The 14,048-nt window shown below is 39.4% G+C and overlaps 1 non-coding gene across 1 annotated transcript; it reads left to right on the top strand.

Annotated features, from left to right (window-relative positions):
• The first annotated feature begins 12,007 nt into the window (after positions 1-12,007).
• Positions 12,008-12,112, top strand: LOC113607679 (U6 spliceosomal RNA). The gene has a single exon (XR_003428030.1). It is a non-coding gene; the product is annotated as a U6 spliceosomal RNA (small nuclear RNA).
• The last annotated feature ends 1,936 nt before the right edge of the window (positions 12,113-14,048 follow it).

The following is a 14,048-nucleotide window of genomic DNA, read 5'->3' as shown; positions in this document are numbered from 1 at the left end:
TCTTTGAATTGTTTCCAGATGCACACTTGACTTTGAGAGCGTTTCTACTTTTTGTTTGTTTGTTTTTTCTTTTTTACACCGGACATGGCTGAGAACTGTTTGTAAACTGAAGTTCTTCATGGCATCATTTGTATAAGAGTGAATCATGAACAATGAATAAAGTACACTTCTGACAATTACTTGTTATAGAACTGAATGAAAACAAAAAGTACAATGTATCAAAATATGTCGGGATGACGCAGAAGTGGTGCTGAGAGGGACATTGATAGCGCTGAATGCTTATATTAGAAATGAGGAAAAGTCTCAAGTTAAAAACCTGAGTTGCTACCTCAAGAGATTAGAAAAAGAAAAGCAAAATAAACCCAAAGCAAGAAGAAGGAAGGAAGGAATAAAGACAAAAGCAGAAATCAATGAAATGGAAAATAGGAAACAATAGAGGAAATCAATGAAACAAAAATCTGGTTCTTGGGGAAAAAAAATCAATAAAATCGATAAGCCTGTAGGAAGACTGATGAAGAAGAAAGAGAGAAGACATAAATTACCAATAATAAGAATGATATAGGGGACATCACTACAGGTTCTGTCAATCTTTTAACATTCAACAGAGTAACAAACTTTTTCCCCCCTTTTTGTTAAAGAAATAAGGGATGAGTTTCTAAAACTCAGTATGGAGTGTTACAGAAATAATTAAAGGAAAGAAATGATAATCACAGAAGTTATAATTCTTGTTTGAGGCTCCAGAATAATAATAACTTAAAAAAATTCACTGATACCATGCTTACAGGGTACACACCTTGGTGTGCCTGTGAGCAGAAGTTTTAATTTTTAATACCAAACAATTCCAAGATAAAACCAATTTTGAATTATGGCAGTGCCATATAATACAAGGTGCTTGTTGGCATATGTCATCTTTAAACTGCATTCCACAATCTATAATTCTTTTGTAACATACAATAGAGTAGCAAACTCTTTCTTTCTCTTTTTTTAAAAACAAGGGGCACTGTAGATCTTTTACTATGAGGATAATAAGGTTATACTATGAACAACTTTACAGTGATAAATTTGACAACTTAGAAGAAATGGACCATTTCCTCAAAAAAACCACAAACTACTCAACCAAGATGAAATAGACAATTTGACTAGTCTTGTAGCCACTAGAGTAGCCACTACAGTAACGGAATTAGAAATTTCAAAACTCCTGAAAAAGAAATCTCCAGCCTCAGATAGATTCACTGGCGAATTCGACCAAACATTTAAAGAAGAATTAATACCAATTCTACATAATTTCTTCAGAAAACAGACAAGAAGGAAGCACTTCCCTATTTGTTTTATGAAGTTAGTATTACGCTGATACCAAAAACAGTACCAAAAATGAAAACTATAGACCAGGATCTCTCATGAACTCAGACACAAAACTCTTCAACAAAATACTAGCAAGTAGAATTTAGCAAAATGTAAAAAGAATTATGTACCAGGACCAAATGGGATTCATTCCAGGTATGCAAGGCTGGTTCAACATTCAAAATCAATCAATGAAATCCACTATATCAACAAGCTAAAAAACAAAAATCATATGATTATAGCAATTGACATAAAAAACATTCAACAAAATCCAACACCCATCTGTGATCAAAACTTTCAGCAAGTTCAGGATAGAGGGGAAATACTACAACTTGATAAACAGCATCTATGAAAATCCTACAGCTAACTTTAAACTTAATTGTGAAAGACTGGCTGCTTTCCCTCTAAGATCAGAAACTAGGCACGGATGTCCACTTTCACCACTCTTACTCAGCATGGTACTGGAAGTGCTAGCCACTCCACAAATCTAAGAAAAAATAGATAAAAGTCATACAGATTAGGAAGGAAGAAATAAAACTACCTTTATTTGTAGATGTCATGATTGTCTGCATAGACAATTCCACCCCCCCTCCCCCATTACAAACCCTCTGAGAACTAATAAGGATGTTTTCCAAGGATAAGAGATCATTCATAATAATCAATTGCATTTCTATATAATAACAATGAACATGCAAAATGGAGTGGAACATGATACCATTCACAGTCACTCTAATGAAAATGAAATACTTAGATTATACACTTAACCAAACATGTACAGGATCTGAATGCTGACAGTTGCAAAATGCTGATGAAAAACATCAAAGAAGAATTACATAAATGGGGAGACATACTGTGTTGTTATTGATTGGAAGACTCTATATAGTAAAGATGCCAACTCTCCCCAAACTGATGGATAGGTTTAACACAACACTTATCAATATCTCACAAGGTTTTTTGTAGACAAAGACAAGCCTTTTCTAAAATTTATATGGAAAGCCAAAGAAAGTAGATAGCCAAAATAATTTTTTAGAAGAAGAACAAAGTGGGAAAAATCAGTTTACCTGATTTCAAGACATTATGTGGCTACAGTATTCAAGACTGTGTGTTGATGGCAGGGGGATATACTTAAGATCATAGGGAACCCAGAAATAGACCCACAATGCTCAACTGTTTTTTGACAAAGGTACAAAAGCCATTCACTGGAGGAAGGACAACCTTTTTAACAGATGGTGCTAAAACTGTTGGACATCCAAAAAGAACCTCTTTCGACCTAAATCTCACACTTCATACAAAAATTAACTCAAAACGGATTATAGACTTTAAATGTGAACATAAAGCTATAAACTTTTAGGAAAAAATAGGCAAAAATCTTTAGGATTTAGAACTAGACATAGAGTTCTTAGACTTGACACAAAAAGCATGAGCCATAAAAGGAAAAATTGCTAAATTGGACTTAATTGAAATTAAAACTTTTGTTCTGAGAAAGTTCACGTGAAGAGGAAACATTACATACTGGGAGAAAATACCTGCAAACCATATCCAACAAAGGACAAATTTCTAGAATGTATAAAGAACTCAGAACTCAACAGTAAAAACAACAAACAATCTAATTAGAAAATGGGTAAAAGACATGAATAGACATTTCATTGAAGAGGGTATGAGATGACAAATAAGCATATGAAAAGGTGTTCAACATCATCAGTCATCAGGGACATGCAAATTAAAACCACAATGAACACCTGAAACTAATATATTATTGTATGTCAATTATATCTTAAAGGAAAATAAAAACCACATGACCTCTTATTACCTATCTATCATAACGACCAAAATAAAAAATAGTGACAACACCAAATGCTGGCAGGGAAACAAAGAAACTGGATCACTCCTACATTTGCTGGAGGGAACATAAAATGGTACCATCACCCTGGTAACAGTCTGGCAGTTTCTTACAAAATTGAATACACACTTACCATACAGCCCATCAATTGAGCATTTATCCCAGAGAAATGAGAACTTACATTCTTACAAAAACCTGTGTGCAAATGTTCATAGCACCTTTATTTGTAATAGTCAAAAACTGGAAAAAATTCAGATATCCTTCAACGGATGGATGGTTAAACAAACTGTGGAACATCCATACCATAGAATACTACCAGAAATGAAAAAGGAACCAGCTGTTGCTACACACAATGACTTGAATGAATAGCCAGGAAATTATGCTAAGTGAGAAAAGCCAATCCCGAAAGGTTACACACTGTATGGTTCCATTCATGTAACATTTTTTAAGTGAAAAAAAAAAAAAAGAAATGGAGGACATATTAGAGATTTCTAGGGATTAGAAAAGGGGAGAGGGAAGGGATATCAGGAGGGTTGTGGGTTTGATTATAGAAGGGCAACATTGGGCCTCCCTGGTGGCGCAGTGGTTGAGAGTCCCCCCGCCGATGCAGGGGACACGGGTCCGTGCCGTGGTCCGGGAAGATCCCACATGCCGCGGAGCGGCTGGGCCCGTGAGCCATGGCCGCTGAGCCTGCGCGTCCGGAGCCTGTGCTCTGCAATGGGAGAGGCCACAACAGTGAGAGGCCCGCGTACCGCAAAAAAAAAAAAAAAAAGGGCAACGTGAGGGATCTTTGTGGTGTTGGGACTGCTGAGTAGCCTGATTGTGCTGCTGGATACACGAACACACACAGGTGATAAAATTGTATACAGCACGCACACATGCGCACGCACAGACACAGACACACACACACACACATACATACACAGAGTACAAGTAAAACTCAGGAAACCTGAATAAGACGGTGGATTACATCAATGACAATATCTTGGTTCTGGTATTATACTATTATTTTGAAAATGTTACCCGGGGTGAATTGGCCAAAGTGCACAGAGAACCTCTGTGGACTATCTCTTACAACTGCATATGAATCTACAATCACCTCAACAGAAATTTCAATTTAAAGGGTTTTCAAAAAGTTACTGACCCTTTCACTCTTCCGCCTGTTAAAAAGATCTGATTTCATATGATTTTACAGAACAGATAATTTCCCATGCTATTTAAAGTGTCTCAGCAAATATGAACAGATTGAAAACCACCCAATTCATTTCACTCAAATAATGTCAACTCTAAAACCACACATGGAACCCTAGTGTATAAAAAAGATTTTAAAAACAAAGCATTGGGCTTCCCTGGTGGCGCAGTGGTTGAGAGTCCGCCTGCCGAGGCAGGGGACGCGGGTTCGTGCCCCGGTCCGGGAAGATCCCACGTGCCACGGAGCGGCTGGGCCCATGAGCTATGGCCGCTGAGCCTGCGCGTCCGGAGCCGGGGGTCCGGAGCCTGTGCTCCGCAACGGGAGAGGCCACAACAGTGAGAGGCCCGCGTACGGCAAAAAAAAACAAACAAAAAAAACCACGAAGCATCTCTGGTTGAGGAGGAGAGGAGAGCTTGTACTCACCTACTTGCTTTTCCGTCTTCCCTCCACCCCAATTCCTCACCCTCAAATACATTTGGGGCCTCCGTGGAAACTAAGGGCCATACAACTCACTGTTTGAAAATCACTACTATTGTAATGCCCTAATTATTGAGAATCATAGCTGTGAAAATTCCTAACAAACTGAATTCAATTTAAAACAATTATCTGCTATGACAATGAAGTAGGGTTTATCTCAGGAGGGTGAAAATGGCATAAAAATAGAACACATATTAATATGATATGGCATATCAGTAGATCCAATAAGAATTCCACATGCTAAGTTAAGAGCTACTAAAAAATTTTAGTAAACTTAATGCTTATTGCTGATTTTTTTAAAAAATTATTTATTTATTTATGTAATTGAGGTATAGTTGATTTACAATATTGTGTTAGTTTCAGGTATACAGCAAAGTGATGCAGTATATATACTTTCAGTATATATACTTTTATATATGTATATACACATATATTACATATACATATATACATGTATATATATATGTATACATTTTCAGATTCTTTTATAGGATATTACAAGATATTGAACATAGTTCCCAGTGCTCTCTGATTTTTAAAAGTTGCTAATAGAAGAAAATTTCCTTAACCCGACAGTCGATCAGGTAAGGAACTATTTCTGGCTCTTAATGACATGAACTTGGGCTTGGGAAGCATCATCTTTTGGAGTGTCTGGTAAGGACTTGTATGGATAGGGCTCCAGGTTGGGGGACCAATCACAGGGCGAGGATTCACAGCATTGCTTGCCGGGGAGAGGTAGTTCACTGGAGCGGTACCTGACATTGGCTTGATCCGTGAAGGTAGAAGAGATGTTGAAAGTAACTGCAAGGTTCAGAGGGTGAATTGATGAGCAGTTTCAGACTCAGAAATGGAGCAGAGGAGGAAGAGCAGGTTTGGTGGGTAGGGAAGAAAATTCCTGTTTTTGTCCATACTTCCACAACTCCACAGGTGATATGAAGTGTGGAGAAATACTACTTCCTCAAAGAACACCCATTGTTTTAGATTCAAGGTCTTCTAATACCCCAGGGAAATTTTTTTAATCATGAGCAAAACTTGGATTAATCACATGTCCTCTAATAAATGCTAGAGTTTGAGAATATGGATTCTAAATTCCAAGTGGCTGCTGGAGAAATCTCAGACACAAAGTGCGGTCTTGCATCCCTGAAAAACAACTCTACTACGTGAGGCTGCACAATCAGAACAGTGAGAAAATTAGGACAGTAATTACTAGTATCATAATTATCATTACCATCCTGTGCCCATGAACTAACAATAATGAGAGAATATACTGCTTTTGCTGAAAAGCAAAAGTCAAAAGATAGGGAGGAAAAGAGAAAGAAACACACTTTTTCTTCAGTCATGGAGAAAATTGGGAGCTAAGTATGCCAGGAACATTTTAGGGGTAAAGGGAAGGGTTCCAGTAGGACAGATGACAATGGGCTAAGGGCACTGAGGAGACCCACTTGTCCCCAAATTTGCCCCTATTAATCCTGGTTCCCAAATCTTCCTAAATCAATTGTTAATACTTTTGGCAAGGGTGGCATAATAACATTTGTGAGCCTTAGAAAAATCAAGTTTCTATGGAGCACAAGAAATGACAGAGAAAATTTCCCTTACTTAGATTTTGTCTAGGCTCCGGTGGCAGATTTAGAGTGGGATTGGATTAGCGGAGGAAACAGGAGTAGGAGTTGGGGATGGAAGTGGCTCTGGGGAATCGTGACTCATTCTCTGATATTGGAAAAGGAGAGGATAAAAGAATGACAGAAGAGATCCTCAAAGAACCTAAAAAATCTACTTTCAAAGTACTTTATTTTCTGTGATCTCATTTAATCTTCAACTTGTGAAGTTCCCTGCAAGTCCACCTTGGAAGGCCATAGTATAAGACTTCAGAAGGCCACTGGGCACTCCTAATTTTAGAGAGACCACCTCCCCGCAAAGCACATTAAAATCTATCCATGAGCCAAACAAAATGTAATTCATATAAAGCTCAGAAAGGGCTGAGGGGAGTTGAAATTGATGCCTAGGTTCCATCTTATAGACATTTAAACACATATTCATATTGATATTTGAGTTGCCTTTTTCTATTTTAGAGCCCATGCATTTCCCCTGGCTTCTAACATGTCAGTAGGTCCTTTAAAGCTCATCAACCTTAGTTAAGGAAACCAACGTGCCTTGTAGATAAAATGACCAGGAGCTCTAATGTGACAGCACAGGCTCCTGAATTCCCAGAGAATGTCCTGGCAGAATGTGACAAAAATGTGGGACCAATGGTGGCAACACCAAACTTAGAAGACTTACCTTAGGCAAACAAACAAAATGGGGCTGTTGGCAAAACGAGTGGAGGGTGAGAGGCAAGGGATTTGGGGGGGAAAGTGGGTGATGGTACTCAAATAGTTTGCAACCAACCCCAGGGAAAACTTCACCCAAATTCCTCAAAAAAAAAAAATAGTTTTCTTTTGCTGTGGGTGAGAAAAGCTCTTCTCCGTTTTGACTGACACAGCTGTAGAGCAGATTCTCCCAATACCAAGCCTGAGTGGAAAGAAAGGAGGGTCAGAAGCTCCACCACTCAATTTGTAAAGCTTCTCACCTCTTCTTTCAGATTCTGGCCTCCAGGTGCACTTCCAGTGTCCAATCCCACCCAGGGAGCATCTTTGGCTTTTCCCAGGAGGCCTTCAGAGTGGTCTGGTGGCATTAATTCTACCACTCATATTTATCTTTCAGTTTATAGAACAGGTCTTAGCACCTTTTCAATCACACCTCCCAGGGAGGGATACTACTTTACACAGGACCTGGGCTAGGCTGGAGGGAAATTTACAGCATGAATGAAATGAAACAGAAATGGAAATTAACAGCTCCAGAGCCCATTGGGCATTGAGTATTTTTGTTTTGTTTTGTTTTTTTGCTTTTAAGTAATCAGCCTTGAGCTGCTCATCCATGGGCGCCAGAGCCAAGCAACGTTTGGTGTTTTTTAGTGTTGTTGTAAATGACATTTTTTTAAATTTTTCATTTTCTATTGGTTTGTTGCTCCCATGTGGAAATAAAATTGATTTTTAAACAGACCCTTTTTTCCTCCATGGTCCCTTATAAATTCACTTATTAATTCTAATAATTCATCTATAGATTCTTTTGAATTTTCAAAGTACACAACCATATTCTCTGTGAATGATAACAGCTTTATTTCTTCCTGTCCAATCCTTATAGTTCTTATCTCCTTTTCATGCTTTATTGAACTGCCTCGGAACCAGGTACATTGTAAGTAGAAATGGTTCTCATAGCAACCTTGTTTCCTTTCTGACTTCATGGGAAAAGCATTTGATACTTCACATTTAAGTGTACTGTTTAGTGTAGGTGTTTATTATTTGTTTATTTTATTTATTTTTGATGGTGGCAACTTTCCATTTTATTTTATTTATTTTTGAAAAATCAAAGTGTAGTTGACTGAAGATGGTGGTGTGGGAAGACACGGAGTTAGCATCTCCCCAAAAACAAGGGGCCTGCCAGCGGCTGGTGGAGGACTCTGATGCCCAAGGAGACAGTAGGACCCCCAAAGTGAACCGCTGCCCCACACCGCTTGCAGGATCTTGGTTCACGAGCCCAGGATCGGGCCAAAGCTCCTGCTGTGGGAGCTCCAAGTCCGAACCACTGGACTAACAGAGAACCTCAGACCCCAGGGAATATTCATCGGAGTGAGGTCTCCTGGAGGTCCTCATCTCAGCACAAAGACCCATCTCTACCCAACAACCTACAAACTCCAGTGTTGGAAGTCTCAGGGCAAACAACCAGTAAGACAGGAACACAATCCCACTCATAAAAAAAAAAAAAAATGAGATGGCAAAAAAATATGTTGCAGATGAAGGAGCAAGGTAAAAACCTACAAGACCAAATAAATGAAAAGGAAATAGGCAATCTACCTGAAAAAGAATTCAGAGTAATGATAGTAAAGATGATCCAGAGTCTCGGAAATAGAATGGAGGCACGGATTGAGAAAATACAAGAAATGGGTTTTTTTTGTTTGTTTTAGGTCCCATTTATTTATTTTTGTTTTTATTTCCATTTCTCTAGGAGATGGGTCAAAAAGGATCTTGCTGTGATTTATGTCATGGAGTGTTCTTCCTATGTTTTCCTCTAAGAGTTTTACGGTGTCTGGCCTTACATTTAGGTCTTTAATCCACTTTGAGCTTATTTTTTGTGTGGTGTTAGGGAGTGTTCTAATTTCATTCTTTTACATGTAGCTGTCCCGTTTGCCCAGCACCACTTATTGAAGAGGCTGTCTTTTCTCCATTGTATATTCTTGACTCATTTATTATCAAAGATAAGGTGACCATATGTGTGTGGGTTTATCTCTGGGCTTTCTATCCTATTCCATTGATCTACATTTCTGTTTTTGTGCCAGTACTGTACTGTCTTGATTACTGTAGCTTTGTAGTATAGTCTGAAGTCAGGGAGCCTGATTCCTCTAGCTCTGTTTTTCTTTCTCAAGATGGCTTTGGCTATTTAGGGTCATTTGTGTCTCCATACAAATTTTAAGATTTTTTGTTCTAGTTCTGTAAAAAATGCCACTGGTAGTTTGATAGGGATTGCACTGAATCTGTAGATTGCTTTGGGTAGTATAGTCATTCTCACAATATTGATTCTTCCAATCTTTAGTCATACTTATCAAGAAACGAAGGGAGAGGATGCAAATCAATAAAATTAGAAATGAAAAAGGAGAAATCACAACTGACACCACAGAAATACTAACGATTATAAGAGACTACTACAAACAACTATATACCAATAAAGTGGACAACCACAAAGGAATGGACAAATTATTGGAAAGGTACAATTGTCTAAGACTGAATCAGGAAGAATTACAAAATATAAACAGACCTATCACAAGTAATGAAATTGAAACTGTAATTTAAAATTTCCAACAAACAAAAGTCCAGGACCAGATGGCTTCACAGGCAAATTCTATCAAACATTTAGAGAAAAGCTAACATCAATCCTTCTCAAACTCTTCCAAAAAATTGTAGAGGGAGAAACACTCCCAAATTCATTCTACAAAGCCACCCATCACCCTGACACCAAAACCAGAAAAAGATATCACAGAAAAAGAAAATTATTCATATTTCCTCCCTTCTTACACAAAAGGTAACATACTCTAAACATTTTTCTGTACTTTGCTTTTTCCTCCTGTTGGCAATGTATCATGGAGATAAACTCATAGCAGTATTTTTTTAAACTAATTAATTCATTTATTTATTTTTGGCTGTGTTGGGTCTTCGTTGCTGCGTGCGGGCTTTCTCTAGTTGCAGCGAGCAGGGGGCTGCTCTTCGTTGTGGTGTGCAGGCTTCTCATTGCAGTGGCTTCTCTTGTTGTGGAACACAGACTGCAGGCACCTGGCTTCAGTAGTTGTGGCACACAGGCTCAGTAGTTGTGGCACACGTGCTTAGTTGCTTTGCGGCATGTGGCATCTTCCCGGACCAGGGCACAAACCCATGTCCCCTGCATTGGCAGGTGGATTCTTAACCACTGCTCCACCAGGGAAGTCCCTCATAGCAGTTTATAGGCAGTTTCCTCATTTCTCTTTATGGTTGTAAAGCTCCCCATTGTTTAGATGTACCAGTGTTTATTCAACCTGTTCCTATGGAGGATATTTGGGTCCAGTCTTTTGCTATTACAATACAGTTGCAGTGAACATCCTTGTGCATGTGTCTTCTTCATATTGTTTGGATAGATTCATGGAAGTGGACTTGCTGGTCAGAGAACAAATGCATGTGTCATTTTGCTTGGTGTTGCTAAATTCCCCTTCATAAGGATTATACCCTTTTGCATTTCCTAGGTGAGGCTTCTCGAGGAAGATGATCAAGAGAGCTGTTGTCCATTATCCTGGGCCCTTAAATACAAGAACACAGAGTTTTTTCCCCCTGGAACATTCCATTTCTTTAAGGAGAAGTTGTCTGATTGTTTGCATGAAGGGAATACGTATTGCTTCCAGGTGTCTGTGTTTCCACGTGGGTGTGTGATAGGCGGGGTGGTCAGGGGATAGTGGCAGTGAGTCCACTGGCTCTCTATGTACATCTTTGAAAATATTCTATTTCAGCCTAACATTTCACTTGCACCAAGCATTTCTGAATCCCGAGCCTCTCTAAGTGTCTGCAAGACAGGCTGAGATCCTCTCAGAGTGTAATGCTGTCTAGGTTGCTCTTGGTTGGGACGTCTGCTCAGCCAGTAGTTACTCTGGTGTCTCAGTGGGCTCACCATCTTGCAGGACTTTGCTGAAATCTCTTGTCTCTTTGTGTCCCACCTCTTAATCTCTTTTCTATTGAGTGTTTGCGTCTTCTAAATTAATTTAGGACCATCTTATTGGCTTGAGGATGGAAAGGAGATGCAGTTGTGGTATTATTTCACCACTGTGTTCCAGAAGTGCACCAAAAATGTGTAGAGGGTGATGCTGAAACATTTGTAGGATATGAGGGATAGGGTTAGGAAAAGAGAGGATTTTCTAATAAGGGCTTCTCTGGACCATACATTAAGCTGTACTTTATGGTTTCTGAGAAACACTAGTGAAGGATTTGACTTATTTTGAAATTGCTTTTGGTTGCCAGATGGGTGTATCATTGGCTGGGCCACCCGGGTTCTCAACACATAAAGGATTAATGAACAACTGAGTTAATTCTGAAAATAGAGCAGATTGTATGCTTAAAATTTGGGACCTGCTGAAATGTTTGATTCAGCCATCCTGTTACCGACATACATAGGAGGTTTGAATTTTACTATAAAGCAATAAAACAACCCCCCAAACAAAAAACCACAAGGCATCTGCAGAATTCTTTTACACTCCTGACAATTTGCTTGGGCCCCTGCATATGCCATACATTTTCTCAGACAACTTGCTTCTTCTAAGACTAAGATACGAAATGAACATTTGTTATTATGGACAATGCACGCCTCATTTACACAATCAACGATCTAACTACTGTCTATCCAGGGTCATAGTTGTATCAGCTTCTGTGCTAGGTACGGGGAACAAGACAGTCCTTGTTGTTAGGGAATTTACAGTCTGGTGGGGGAGGAATGGGAGACAGGCCACAAAGAGATAATTATAAAATGTTGTGATATATGCTATTATAGTGGAATGTACAGAGGAGTCCAGGATTTCATTATCATAGTTAACAACGTACATTTTTATACAGGCTCACTTTGACAGTGCATACATTAAAACTGGAGAAGTACAGAGAAAATTGGCTAGGTTCCTGAGCACAGATGACTTGGAAACTCATGAGGCACATATATTTTTGTGAAGCAGCCTGTTGTGGTGGAAATTTGTCTGTACTTAGTCTCCAAAGGTCTGGGTTTGATCCCCATTTCTACCTTTGGTTCCTATTAAACAAGTCCCTTAACTGTCTCTGGTTGTCAGCTTCCCCACTTTTAAAAACAAAGAGGAAGGTTAAATGATGACTGAGGCCCTTTCTTGTTGAACATCCCGAGGGATGAATTCCAACTCTTCCCTGATGTGAACCCAATAGCCTGGTGAGGACATCACTGATCGCATTGCAGAGTTGGGCTAGATGTATCCAAATGACCAACCAGGGTCTTCGTTAGGCGTCAGTGTTAGATACACAAAGTACCTTTTTGGAGGATAAACTTGACAAGTTTAATGGCAGTGGGGCTATGTTGCGCTTCATTTCTGAAGCCAGAGTTGCAAGGCTGTCTGGACCATACACGCAGAGCAGAGAAAGTGCACGCTCCCCAATATTCATTGGCCAGGACAGGTTACCAACTCCAGCTTAGGCTGGGGAATCAGTTGGCTGTTAAAACATCCTGATCTCTCTAGATGTGTGGATGGAGGCTCAAAGAAAGGTTGGGAACCTGGTGCTCAATATGATTTAGTCACTTGAAAGGTAAAATGTATACTTTGGTTTAAAAAACATTTTTGAGGATTGAGCATCTACCTTGCCCACATCCATGCTCAGGTTTATGGGAAACTCAGAGGTGAACCCAGGTCTATCTCATTTCAAAGTATATGCTCTTAACCATTCCTTAGTAGTCTAGTTGGGGCAGGAATTGAATGATGCTCTCAGTGGAGACTTATTTATTATTTTAAATTGTAGTAAAATACACGTGACATGAAATTTTCCATTTTAATCACTTTTAAGTGTACAGTTCAGTAGTGTTTAGTGCATTCACACTGTTGTGCAAACTGTCTTCAAAACTCTTTTTATCTTGCAAAACTGAAGTTCTATATCCATTAAACAATAAATGCCCATTTCTCCCTTCCTCCCAGCCCCCGGCAACCAGCATTCTACATTCTGTCTCTGTGAATTTAACTCTCTGGTTACCTACTGTAAGTGGCATCATACAGTATTTGTCTTTTTGTGACTGCCCCAGTTTCCACACTGCAACAGAGAAGAGAAAAATCTGCAGACACAAAGATTGAAGCAAGCACAGTTTCATTTGGCCACTTCTCGAGATCCCTTTTCCACGGGGCGGAATGCCATCAATTCATCATTCCAGGCAGACAGCATGGGGTAAGGACCATCAAATTATTTACTTTATAAGATGTGCCATTATTCCTTCCAGGAACACTGGGGTCCATCTTCTCCTTGACATTGCACATTGCCAAAGTTTTCCATTGGTCAGCCTAGATATCTGGCTTTTTAAGATTCAGTGTTATTTCTACATTTTACCCCATTTTTCATTGACAGATATGCATGAAAATACTAAAGGACAGATGAACATGGTCCAGAGAAGCCAGTATTTCTGGAATAATGATTTAAGGATATCTGCAGTGGACACTTGATACTCTAGAAATTCTCCTTTATCCCTCTTTCTCATGGCTACTTTGGGAGCTGCCATCCTGGTGCGATGTCACTTTCCCTGTGGCCACAGTGGATTGGCCTAGATTTATCTACAAAGTTAAGCTGGGCCAGTTTGAGTTCTTTCCCAGAGAATTTCATTGAAGAGACAGAAAGGACTGATGCACTCTCTCTCTCTCGTTGTTTTCATGTGGACCATTTTTAAAGTCTTTATTGAACTTGTTACAGTATTGCTTCTGTTTTATGTTTTGGTTTTTTGGGTCTGAGGCATGTGGGATCTTAGCTCCCCGATCTACACCCCCGCCCACACTGGAAGGGGGATTGAACCCACACCCCCTGCATTGAAGGTGAAGTCTCAACCACTGGACCACCAGGGAAGCCCCTGACTCTCTTTTTTGAGGCTTGATTGACAAGTGTC

The sequence above is a fragment of the Aethalodelphis obliquidens genome, unplaced genomic scaffold (assembly GCF_003676395.1).
Source record: "Aethalodelphis obliquidens isolate GAN/ISIS:26980383/991018 unplaced genomic scaffold, ASM367639v1 scaffold49, whole genome shotgun sequence".
Taxonomy (NCBI): domain Eukaryota; kingdom Metazoa; phylum Chordata; class Mammalia; order Artiodactyla; family Delphinidae; genus Aethalodelphis; species Aethalodelphis obliquidens.
The sequence above is the reverse complement of the archived record's forward strand: the minus strand, read 5'-3'. Positions and strand labels throughout refer to the sequence as shown.